The following is a 12,097-nucleotide window of genomic DNA, read 5'->3' on the forward strand; positions in this document are numbered from 1 at the left end:
ATTCTGTGTCTCCCTCTCTCTCTGCCCCTCGCCCGTTCATGCTCTGTATCTCTCTGTCCCAAAAATAAATAAACGTTGAAAAAAAAATTGAAAAAAAAAAAAAGAAAAGAAAAGTGGAACCAAGAGGGGCTCCTGGGTAGTTCAGTGGGTTAAGTGTCCAGCTCTTGATTTTGGCTCAGGTCATGATCTCACAGTTTGTGGGTCAAGCCCCGCATCGGGCTCTGCAGTATCAGTGCTTGGGATTCTCTCTCTTTCCTCTCTCTCTTCCCCTCCCCCTTCTCTCTCTAAATAAATAAATAAACATTTTTTTTAAGTACAAGATTCTTGAAGAAAAAAAAAAAAGAGAAGAAAGGTGGAACCGAGAGAGGAGCCCGGGAGGTGAGGAGCAGCCATGGGAATTCTCCAAAAGGAAGACCTCCAACAATCGAAATGGCATCACTAAAGCCGAGGTAAAAGGGGGCTGCATTCACTTGTTCCTAACCCGTCCAGGCTGCCTAGAGGAAGTGGGTATCAATCTCCAGTTGTTATTAGGGAGGGAGTCCCTTGAGGTATTAAGGATAATGAATAACCTGATTCCTGCCTTCCAGTCCAGACTCTGCCACAAGTGTCTAATGATCTGCCTAAGTCCCTTCTCTGAGCCTCAGTTTCCTCACATGGCACCTTCACTACTATGAGGACTTGTGGTCCACGAGGAAAGGAGATTTCCATGGCATAAAACTTGAACAGAGGGCTGGAGGACAGCAGAGGGATAAGAGCTTAGGAGTCAGGAGGTCCTGAGAAATTTGCTCTCTTGCTCACTTAACCAGCTGGGCCAATTGAACAGTCCTTTCTGAGCCTGTTGCCCCACAAGTGAAATGAGCAAACTAACTAACATCTATCCCGAAGAGTCGTGGTGAGGTTTGGAAATTAGCCACAGGATATGCCTGGCACTCAATGAATGGAAGCGAAAATTACATAGAAGGGATTCGTCAGGCTGCTGTGTGCACTTGGGCAGCACGGCCCAAACATAGCCGGGGTCTCCCAGAGGAAGGAGCACCTCTTGTTCATTCTCACAAAAGTACCATCTGCTCTTCAAGGTCTGCACCTGGAAGGCCGCCTCCAGCAAGCCTGGGATTAAAAGTGTCATTTCCGGCTCTAATGTCTTCCCTTCCACAGACGAGCAGTCTGCAGACCAGGTTCGGAACATGGCCTCCGACCCAGGCTGGGTGGGCTCAGACATCCTCCTCCCAGAGCTCCCTCTCTGTCAGGGAACACTGTCATCAGCCCTTGAGGGACCAGGCAGAGGAGGGGAGGCTCCAGCAAGGCTCCAGCACCCTGAGTCCTGCCACCATCCTGTGTCAGAGTCGTTCAGCTGTGCTACAGCTGCTCTGGTTTAAGAAATCATTCCCACGTAGATGCAAAAGTCAAATAATCATAAGAAGCTAGCATTCATTAACTGCTTTTTTGTACCAGAAAAGAGATGTCTATATACCTTTTCTCCTATTTTTTATTCTGAAAATGTTCAAACCTACATAAAAGTTATGCAGTAGTACATTGAAAACCCGTACATGTGGGTTCATCGGTTTACATTTTGCCACGTTGGTTTTATTTCTCTGTGTATGTATGTTTTACTAAACCATTTCAGAATAGATCACAGACATCCCAGTGCTTCACCCCCAAAATATTTCATCATGTGTCTTCTAAGGAAAAGAACTTTCTGCTCTATAACCCAATATATAATCAAACCTAAGACATTTTACATTAGTACAACAGTGTAAGTCCACATTCAAATTGTCCAGTTGTTCGGATAATGTCTTGGGATTTTATTTTTATTTTTATTCTTAAACCCAATCAAGGATCATGTACTGTCTTTAGTTGTCACAACCCCTTAGTTCTTAGTCTCCTTTCATCAACAAGCGTTTCCCACCATTTTTTCCCTTTGGTCATCCATGCCGTCCACATTTTGAAGCATCCAAACCAGTTGTTTGCTGAATGTCCCTCAATTCAGATTTTCTGACTGTTTCCTTGTGGTTAGATTCAGGTTGACCTGCATGTTTGACCTTCCTCGTGGCTCCCTGATTGATTTTACTACCCCATTTTACAGAAACAGAGGTTGCCACACAGCTACCGAGAGGCTGACCTAGAATTGGGAGCAGAGAGCTTGGTTCTGTCTGGGCTCAGGCTCCAAGCTGCCAGGAGCAGCCGTGAAGTCTTACCAGTTGGGTTCTTATGACAGATTTGTTATCAGCCCCTTGTAGCACCTTGACCATGGATAGAGAGCAGATTTTGACAAGAGCCAGTAAGGGGAGAAGAAGTACACCCCAAGGGAGGGGCACTTCCAACACACCCTGTAGTAAGCCCTAGCCTCCAGGTCAGCCCAGCCTGGAACCCCCAAAAGTTCCTTTAGGGTGTTTTATGTTTTGGATTTTTTTCCTTTTGGCTGTTTTAGAAATTTGACTTTCTGCATCCTAGGCCTCCGGGGGAAATGATGCATCACAGCATGCACGCATGCGCACACGCACACACACACACACACACACACACACACACACACACACTCTCACCACGTGCCTTACACTACCAAGGATATAACGATCTTCTGGAGACCATCATCACTGAATGCTGTCCCGTTGCCTAGCAACCCTAGGGCATTTCAACCCTTCCCAGCCATAGGGTAGGTAGAGAGGGCAACCATGTGACTGGCTGGGTACCTCTTGCTCTGGAGGTCTCCTGCCCCTGCTTCCTTATGTCTAGTTGCCTAACAACCAAAGGGGTCCTTGTGCTCTGGGGGTTCCACTCCTCCTCATAGGGGATGAGCAGAACCTCTTTAGGGCTTCCTCTTGGCTTGGGAGGGCCACATAGGTCCACTATAGAATGTGGGGCTCCTTGAGGGAGGGGTTCCAGGGAGCTAAAAAGGAGGGCACATATCTCCCTTTGCAGTGAATCTTTGAAGGGAAAAGAGTAAAAGGAAAATATCCAGGTAAGAGCCTCACCATTGCCAAGACAGTTAAGCTTCTTGTGGTTTGGTGGTCAGAGCTTCAGAGACCCGCTGGCCGAGAGCACTGGGTTTGGGTACTGACCATCTGCCTCTTTGAAAGGACAGAGATGGATAATCTATGTACCGGGAAGCTCATTAAACATCCAAGCCTACAGTTAATCTCGAATATGTGTGTATAACTTTTTTTTTAATGTGTGTATAACTTTAACCATTTTGGGGGGGCATAAGATTTAGGCCAAGGGTTCTTGCCTGGGGTCTGTGGGGGAAAAGTTACATCTTTGTTTTCACAAACCTCTTCTGAAATGTATGAAATATTTTGAGGTGTTACAAATTCATAATTTTATGAAAGAGTAAAATTGGTGACTTTGTCATAGAAATCACAGATATTTTTATATCACTTTACAGTTGTTGAAGATATTACAGCCATCGGTTATGCTCATCACTACTTAGAAATTATAAGGTATTAGACCAGCCATTATTAGATCCTTAATGTGTTCATGAAGAAGCACAAATCCAGATCACGCTTTCATTTTTTAATATTTTGATAACTAAATGTCGATATAATTGGTTTCCTCTGCGATCCTTTCTGTTTTTTAATACAATTATTCTGAGGCTTCACCGGGCCGCCACACGGAGCTGCAGTACCAAAAAAAAACAAAAAACAAAAACGGTTAAAAGCCTCAGGTTTAGCCTATGGAAGTTTTGTCAAACTAAGACCCAAGGAAATATTCTGGGGAGTTGCCTCATTTTGAATGTTCAGTGTGGATGGTAACATAAACAAATTATTGTACACTATTCCTGAGGGTTTGAACAACTGCCTTAGAATCGAGTACTGACACACCAGCCGTATCAGCTTGTGAGTTTGCATTTACAGCAGTGGCGATGCCAAGCAGCTCCACCCGAATTGTTCCATTCAGATTAGAAAAGAACAGAAACGGGGGGTCTGGCCTGCTCAGTTGGTAGAGTATGTGACTTTTGATCTTGAGGTCGTGATTTCAAGCCCCCGTTGGGTGTAAAGCTTATATTTTTTTTAAAAAAAGTTAAAAAAGGGGTGCCTGGGTGGCTCAGTCGGTTAAGTGTCCAACTTCGGCTCGGGTCATGATCTCGCAGTCCGTGAGTTCGAGCCCCGCATCGGGCTCTGGGCTGACGGCTCAGAGCCTGGAGCCTGTTTCGGATTCTGTGTCTCCCGCTCTCTCTGACCCTCCCCCGTTCATGCTGTCTCTCCCTGTCTCAAAAATAAATCAACATTAAAAAAAAAAAAGTTAAAAAAAAGTTAAAAAAAAAAAAAAAAGAGAGAGAGACATGTAATGTGAAAGTACCAACAAGAAAAGAAAAGTGGCTGGGAAGTTGGTAGGACAAAGTGTGCTGAACTCCAAGAAGCTGCCCCCATCAGTCAGCAGCATAGTTAGGTCTGTAGAATTCTGGTGCAGGAACGTGGTACACAGTATCATTTATCCCATAAAATTGATGCTTTCAGTTTGGATCGTTTGTAGTTGAACGCTTGTTTGAACTTGTAATTTTGTTTTGGTTTTCCCACTAGTGTGATAACTATTAGTGGAAGTGTCCTCAGCTTCATGTTTTGTACTTGCTTGATTAGCAAGTTACCGCCAGATCTGGGCATTTTTTCTTCTCCTTTAATGGGGGGACGTTCCTCAAGGGTGAGAAATGCCGGGTTGCGGTACCCACTGATAGCTCTTCGTGTTTCCTTCTCTAGTTTAACTCGTTTTATTTTGAAGAATGACTGAGTTAGGGTCTCAAGCATGAGAATGACTCCATTTCAGAGGCTTCCCAGATACAGGGTTAAATAGCAAATTACCTAGTAATTTCTGCAGATGGCAAGCATATGTGTGATTCCTTGATTTGTCCAAAGTCACTCTCCCACACTGTGAGGACTGAAGCATATAGGTAGTTTTATTCTGTGGGCATTTGGGACTATGTTTGACTTTCTCAAGATAGGGCTTCCTCCTCTGACTTCAGCTCGGGTCATGATCTCACAGTTTGTGGGTTGGGGTCCCGCATCGGGCTCTGTGCTTGACAGCTCAGAGCCTGGAGCCTGCTTCCGATTCTGTGTCTCCCTCTCTCTCTGTCCCTCCCCAGCTTGCACTCTATTTCTCTCTGTCTCTCAAAAATAAATAAACGTTAAAAAAATTAAAAAACAAAAAAGATAGGGCTTCCTTGAGACATAAGCACTAATCATGAAGTGAGGGAACCCATACTTTATGAAGTCCAGGGGAGAGGCCAGGCTGAACATATGGTGAATAAAATATTCTTCCTTTCCTAATCTACTCCGGAAAGTATTTAAGTTATGTTTCCTACAGTTTGATCAATTGATCTATCGATAGCTATTCTAAATATGCCATATATATATTTTTTTTTTTTCTTTTTCTTCCTGTAGCAGAGCCTGAACATTAGAAAACCTACAAAGTTGGGGCATCTGGGTGGCTCAGTTGGCTGAGTGTCTGACTTCGGCTCAGGTCATGATCTCACAGCTTGTGAGTTCAAGCCCTGTGTCAGGCTCTGTGCTGACAGCTCAGAGCCTGGAGTCTGCTTCAGATTCTGTGTGTGTGTGTCTCTCTCTCTGCCCCTCTCCCACTTGTGCCATGTCTCTCTCTGTCTCTCAAAAATAAATAAACATGAAAAAAATTTTAAAGAAAACCTACGAAGTTTGAGAGGGTTCAGCTTTAAAGTCAGTCTCAAAAAGTCACAAGTAGTGATTAACTTTGACCCTCTTGAGGATCACATACCAAGCAATTTACCCGTGCTGGTGTTTTAAAATAGCAGGTAACTCTCCTCAGAGTCCCACACAATGTGGCAATGTCATTCCCGGGACGAAAGGCTACCTTCTCTCAGAGTCCCAGCTACTCACATTGCCTCTGCGCTGCTGGGGGCGCTTGTCCACCTGTCCTGATGACCTCGCTCTCTGTTTGCAGGCTACTCAACTGCCTGGGGAGTGGCAGCCAGCCCTGGACAGTGCCCTTGCCCTCGGCTGTGCCCTTCCTGGGGGCAGCTTCCTCTCGGCCCTGCCTTCCACCACCCTGCTAGCACACACTCTCTGCTGCCTGTGACCTTACCCGCAAACCAGCCTCCCGTGCCACCACACCTGACCCCTAGAGCTTGGGATAGTTTTCCTTCTCTCATGCCAGCTCCTGAAGTGCTGGAGAGCTCGGTTTTACATTCCTTTTCTAGAAAGAACTTGGAAAAGAAGTCTCCCAGGGCCTGGCTGGAGGATACTGCATGAGGAACGTCACTCAGGGTGGTATCAGAAAACGTTCCTAGACAAGGAGTTCTTTCACGTGTCCCTGTGGTCAAAAGCACATAACCTGAATGTCCCCTCTTAATTTTTTAAGGGTACAGTTCAATGTCGTTGACTGTATGCACATTGCCGTACCACAGATCTCAAGACTTTTTCATCTCGCACAACTGAAACCAAACCCATTAGACTATAGAACTCCCTGCTTCCCTTCCCTCAGCTTCTGGCAACCTCCATTCTGCTTTCTGTTTCTGTGAGCCTGACGCCTTTAGATACCTCATATAAGTGGAATAGTGTGTGATTTGTCTTTTTGTGGCCGGCTTATTTACTCAGCATTATGTCCTCAAGCTTCACCCCTGCGGTAGTATACTCCAGGATTGCCTTCTTTCTTTAAGCTGAGTAATAGTCCCCTGTATGTATATACTACATTTTGTTAATCCTTTTATCTGCTGAACGTGACGGTTGCTTCCACATGTTGGCCACTGTGAATAATGCTATCATGGACGTGGATGTACAAATCTCTCTTCAAGACCCTGTTTTAAATTCTTTTGGATATATACCTAGAAGTAGGATTGCTGAATAATAAGGTAGTTCTGTTTTTATTTATTAAAAAAAAAATTATCTTAATGTTTATTTTTGAAAGACAGAGAGAGACAGAGCACGAGTGGGAAAGGAGCAGCGAGAGAGGGAGACCCAAAATCTGAAGCAGGCTCCAGGCTCCGAGCTGTCAACACAGAGCCCGGCGCGCAGCTTGAACTCACCAACGGCAAGATCATGACCTGAGCTAAAGTCAACACTTAACTGACAGAGCCACCCAGGGGCCCCTAGTTTTATTTTTTTGAGGAACCTCCACACTGTTTCCTATAGCAGCTCCGTTATTTTACCACCCCATCAAGACTGCGCAAGGGTCCCAATGTCTCCACATCCTTACCAACACTTGTTATTTTCTCTTTTGGTTTTGCTTTGTTTTTTATAGTGGCTGTCCTAATGGGTATGAGGTGACATGTCATTGTGGTTTTGATTTGCGTTTCTTGGATGATTAATGATGTTGAGCATATTTGCATGCTCTTGTTGGCCATTTATAAATCGTCTTTGGAGAAATGTCTGTTGAAGTTCTTGATTCATTTTATTTTTTTTAAGTGTATTTCTTTCGAGAGAGAGTGCGAGAGAGCACATGCAAGCAAGTGCAGAGGAGGGACAGAGAGAGAATTCCAAATAGGCTCACCATTGCCAGTGTGGAGCCCAGTGTGGTGCTCGAACTCACAAACTGTGAGATCATGACCTGAGCCGAAGTCGGACGCTTAACCAACAGAGCCACCCCGTACCCCATGTATTCATTTTATTTTATTTTATTTTATTTTTTTAAATTTTTGTTTTTAACCTTTATTTATTTTTGAGACAGAGAGAGACAGAGCATGAACGGGGGAGGGTCAGAGAGAGGGAGACACAGAGTCTGAAACAGGCTCCAGGCTCTGAGCTGTCAGCACAGAGCCTGACTCGGGGCTTGAACTCACGGAGTGCAAGATCACGACCTGAGCCGAAGTCGGCCGCTCAACCGACTGAGCCACCCAGGCGCCCCCATTTATTCATTTTAAAATTGGGTTATTTGTGGGGTGCCTAGGTGGCTCAGTTGGTTGAGTGTCCGACTTCAGCTCAGGTCATGATGTCATGGTTCACGAGTTCAAGCCCTGAGTCTGGCTCTGTGCTGACAGCTCAGAGCCCGGAGACTGCTTTGGATTCTGTGTCTCCCTCTCTCTCTCTGCCCCTCTCCCCTCCCCCCTCAAAAATAAATAAACATTAAAAATTAAAAAAAATAAAATTGGGTTTTTTTGTTGTTGAATTATAGGAATTCATTATGTATTCTGAATATTAACTCCTTATCAGATATATACTTTGCAAACATTTTCTCCCCTTCTATTGGTTGCCTTTTTTACTCTGTCAATTATTTCCTTTGTTACACAGAAGTTTTAAGTTTGATATAGTCCCATTTGTCTATTTTTGCTTTTTGTTTTGTTTTGCTTTGCCTCTACTTTTAGTATTGTATCCAAGAAATCATGGCCTGTCCAATATCACAAAGATTTCCTCCTTTGTTTCTTTCTAGATTTATAGCTGCAAGACTTATAGTTAGGTCTTTAATCCATTTGGGGTTCCTTTTTGTAGGTGGTATAAGGTAAGAGTCCATCCTGATTCTTTTTCCTTTCTCCCTTGTGTTGTCACCCTTGTTAAAAATCATTTGAGGGGCGCCTGGGTGGCTCAGTCAGTTGAGCGGCCGACTTCGGCTCAGGTCATGATCTCGCGGTCCGTGAGTTCGAGCCCCGCATCGGGCTCTGTGCTGACAGCTCGGAACCTGGAACCTGTTTCGGATTCTGTGTCTCCCTCTCTCTGACCCTCCCCCTTTCATGCTCTGTCTCTCTCTGTCTCAAAAATAAATAAACGTTAAAAAAAAATTAAAAAAAAAATCATTTGAGCATAGGGGTGCCTAGGTGGCTCATTCAGTTAAGCATTTGACTCTTGATTTCAGCTCAGGTTGTGATCTCATGGTTTATGGGTTTGAGCCTGCATTGGACTCTGCAATGACAGCTGCAGAGCCTGCTTGGGATTCTCTGTCTCCCTCTCTCTCTGCCCCTCCCCTACTCGCTCTCTATCTCTTTCTCTCAAAATAAATGAAAAGAACATTAAAAAAATCATTTGAGCATCGATGTGAGGGTTTATTTCTGGGCTTTCTATCCTGTTCCATTGGTCTATATGTCTGTCTTTATGTCAGTACCATACTGTTTTGATTACCATAGCTTTGTAATATGTTTGGAAATCAGGAGGTGTGAGGCCTCTAGCTTTGTTCTTCTTTCTCAAGGTTGTTTTGGCTGTTTAGGGTCCTTTTTAAAAAAAAAAGAAAGTTTTTTTTTTTTTTGACGTTTATTCATTTTTGAGAGCAGAGACAGAGCATGAGCGGGGGAGGGGCAGAGAGAGGGGGAGACACAGAATCAGAAGCAGGCTCCAGTCTCTGAGCTCTCAGCACAGAGCCCAGTACGGGGCTTGAACTCACAGACTGAGAGGTCATGACCTGAGCCAAAGTCAGACACTCAACCCACTGGTTTTTTGGTTTTTTTGTTTTTTGTTTTTTGTTTTTTTTTTAACGTGTTTAGGGTCCTTTGAGATTCCACATGAATTGTAGGATTTTTTTTTTTCTATTTCTGCAAAAAATGCCATTGGTAGAGCAGATTCTTAACCTGTGGTCTCAGAATCTCTGGATGGAATTGGGGGTTCTAAGAGCCCCTTGGAACTGTGTGTGTCTATGTCCAAACATTCTTATCTGGTCTCGGCTCAGACATCTGAGGGTTTTCAGGAGCCTACAGATTGGGTCCTGAAAGGTCCACAAAGGTCAAGAGTGATCGCCATGGGCAGTCGATTTGTCACAATACAAGGAGAAACCACACATAGGCATAAAATCCAAAGGAACTCAGGGAATACACATCTGGCCTTAGTGTTACTTGACATTGTTACTGATGGTTTAGTTACCATGACTGACACTTTGGAAAAGATAATTGTTGTCCTAATCCATACTCTTGAAGCAGGCTTTGTTATAAAGAGCAACATTTCATTAACTGATTATGGCTGCAGGAGTGTTTTGCCCTAAAATGGATGTCTCCTTTTTTCAAAACCTGTCCTTTTTTTCTATTTGGGTCTCTGGTGCCCTATCATCTCAGACTGTAAACCCTACAGGGCTTAAAGGACAAGTGTCATGTTTAATTGTCCCTGCCTCATTGTATTAGGTATGGGAGTTTGGTAATGAAGTTGTTACTGTGCATGTTTCCTGCTGGTGTCCAACCAGCTTGGGAGAACCTTCACAATGTGTTGACACATTCTGTTCAGCCCCTGGTGTTGTTGGTTTTTTTTTTTTTTTTTTTTTTTTAAGATTTTTTGGGGAGGCTCAGTCGGTTAAGTGACTGACTCAGTTTTAGCTCAAGTCATGATCTCACAGTTCATGATATGGAGCCCTGTGTTGAGCTCTGCACTGACAGCATGAAGTCTGCTTGGGATTCTCTCTCTCCCTCTCTTTCTGCCCCTCGTCCCCTCGTGCTTGCTCATTCTCTCTCTCTCAAAATAAATAAACTTAAAAAAATTTTTTTAAAAAAAGGTTTTTTTTAAATAACCTCTACACCCAACATGGTGCTCAAAATCACAACGCCAAGATTAAGAGTCACATGCTCCGATGACTGAGTCAGCCAGGTGCCCTAGCAGCTTGTATACTTAAGCATAATGGGACAACACACTTTTCACAGTAATTGTTAACGTAATCATTGTTGATGACACTGCTATGGGCTGAATGTTTGTATCCTCTCAAAATTCACTTGTTGAAGTTCTCATCCCCAATGTAATAGTATTAGTAAGGCAGGGCCTTCAGGAGGTAATTAGGTTCAGATGACATCATGAGCGTGGATCCCCCGTAATGGTATTTAGTGTCCTTATAAGACGAGGAAGAGACCAGAGCTCGCTCTCTCCTCCATGTGAGCACACAGTGAGAAGGCAGCCATCTGCAAACCAGGAAAAGAGCTCTCAGCAGACACTTGATCTCCCTGTACCTTGACCTTAGACTTCCCAGCCTCCAGAACTGTGAGAAATGGAAGTATGTTGTTTAAGCCACTAGTCTATGCTTTTCTGTTCTAGAAGCCCAACCGACAAAGACAGAGACTCTTGACTGATAAAAACACAAGTCAAATAACAAGATCGTATACTTTATTTTTTATAATCCAAAGCACCCTTTTTGTCCTGGAAATTGCCACCCGGATTACAAACTTGAAGGTTGTGTTTCCTTGGACCAGCAGAGCAAATTTGCCCGTCTTGTGTAGGCTCCCTCCTCTGCCTTTTCCTTTGGCTAGAGTTGGTATGACTTTGTCTGCAATCCCCCTCTCTCTTGAACCTCCGCTTTACTCAGGAGCCCGAGGTATTTTGCCAGTCAGAGTGTGCTGTCACCATCATCTCTGGTCAGGAAAGCATCCATTTGTGCCCTGCTCATGAGCGAGCGCCTACCTTGGACCAGGACCATGCTGGTATTTCCCCAGAAGAATATAAGTCACATTCAGATGATAACAAGCCTCACGAAGTTTTTTTTGTTTTTGTTTTTTTTTTTCAACTTTTTTTTTTTTTATGTATTTATTTTTGGGACAGAGAGAAACAGAGCATGAACGGGGGAGGGGCAGAGAGAGAGGGAGACACAGAATCGGAAACAGGCTCCAGGCTCCGAGCCATCAGCCCAGAGCCTGACGCGGGGCTCGAACTCACGGACCGCGAGATCGTGACCTGGCTGAAGTCGGACGCTTAACCGACTGCGCCACCCAGGCGCCCCCCTCACGAAGTTTTGATGATCATATATGGTGGGGAAATCGAGAGTTACGCAGAATTTAAAAGATCACTGTAGGACTTTTTTCTTGATATTTAATGTGTCTTATAGATCTGAGTGGAAGACTAAGATAGTGGAACTATTCTTCCGAACTTATTTGACTACATAATCCCCTTTTTCACAGATCTGAGTCCACTTTGGAAAGACGAATCTGTAGAGACTCAAACCAGCTCCTAAATCAGCTTTGCTGTAGACAAATACATGTACTAGATGTTTCCATCTACTTCTAATTTCTAGAAGTGGCAGAAATTAGTAGGTATGATTTAAGTAGAAAGGTGAGTGGTAGGTATGTGAGTATTTTATTACTCTTTGAACTGTACACATATTTTGTGTATACTCTTTTGTAAATTATTTTGTCAAAAGTTCTTTCTTGCTTGCTTTTTTCTTGCTTTCTTACCAAGTACCATAGTCTTTATAATCCATCTACCATTATTTGTTGACTCTAGCAATGGGTAAGCAAATCTAAAAATCG

Source organism: Herpailurus yagouaroundi, unplaced genomic scaffold (assembly GCF_014898765.1).
Source record: "Herpailurus yagouaroundi ecotype Mexico unplaced genomic scaffold, PumYag 184, whole genome shotgun sequence".
Lineage (NCBI taxonomy): Eukaryota > Metazoa > Chordata > Mammalia > Carnivora > Felidae > Herpailurus > Herpailurus yagouaroundi.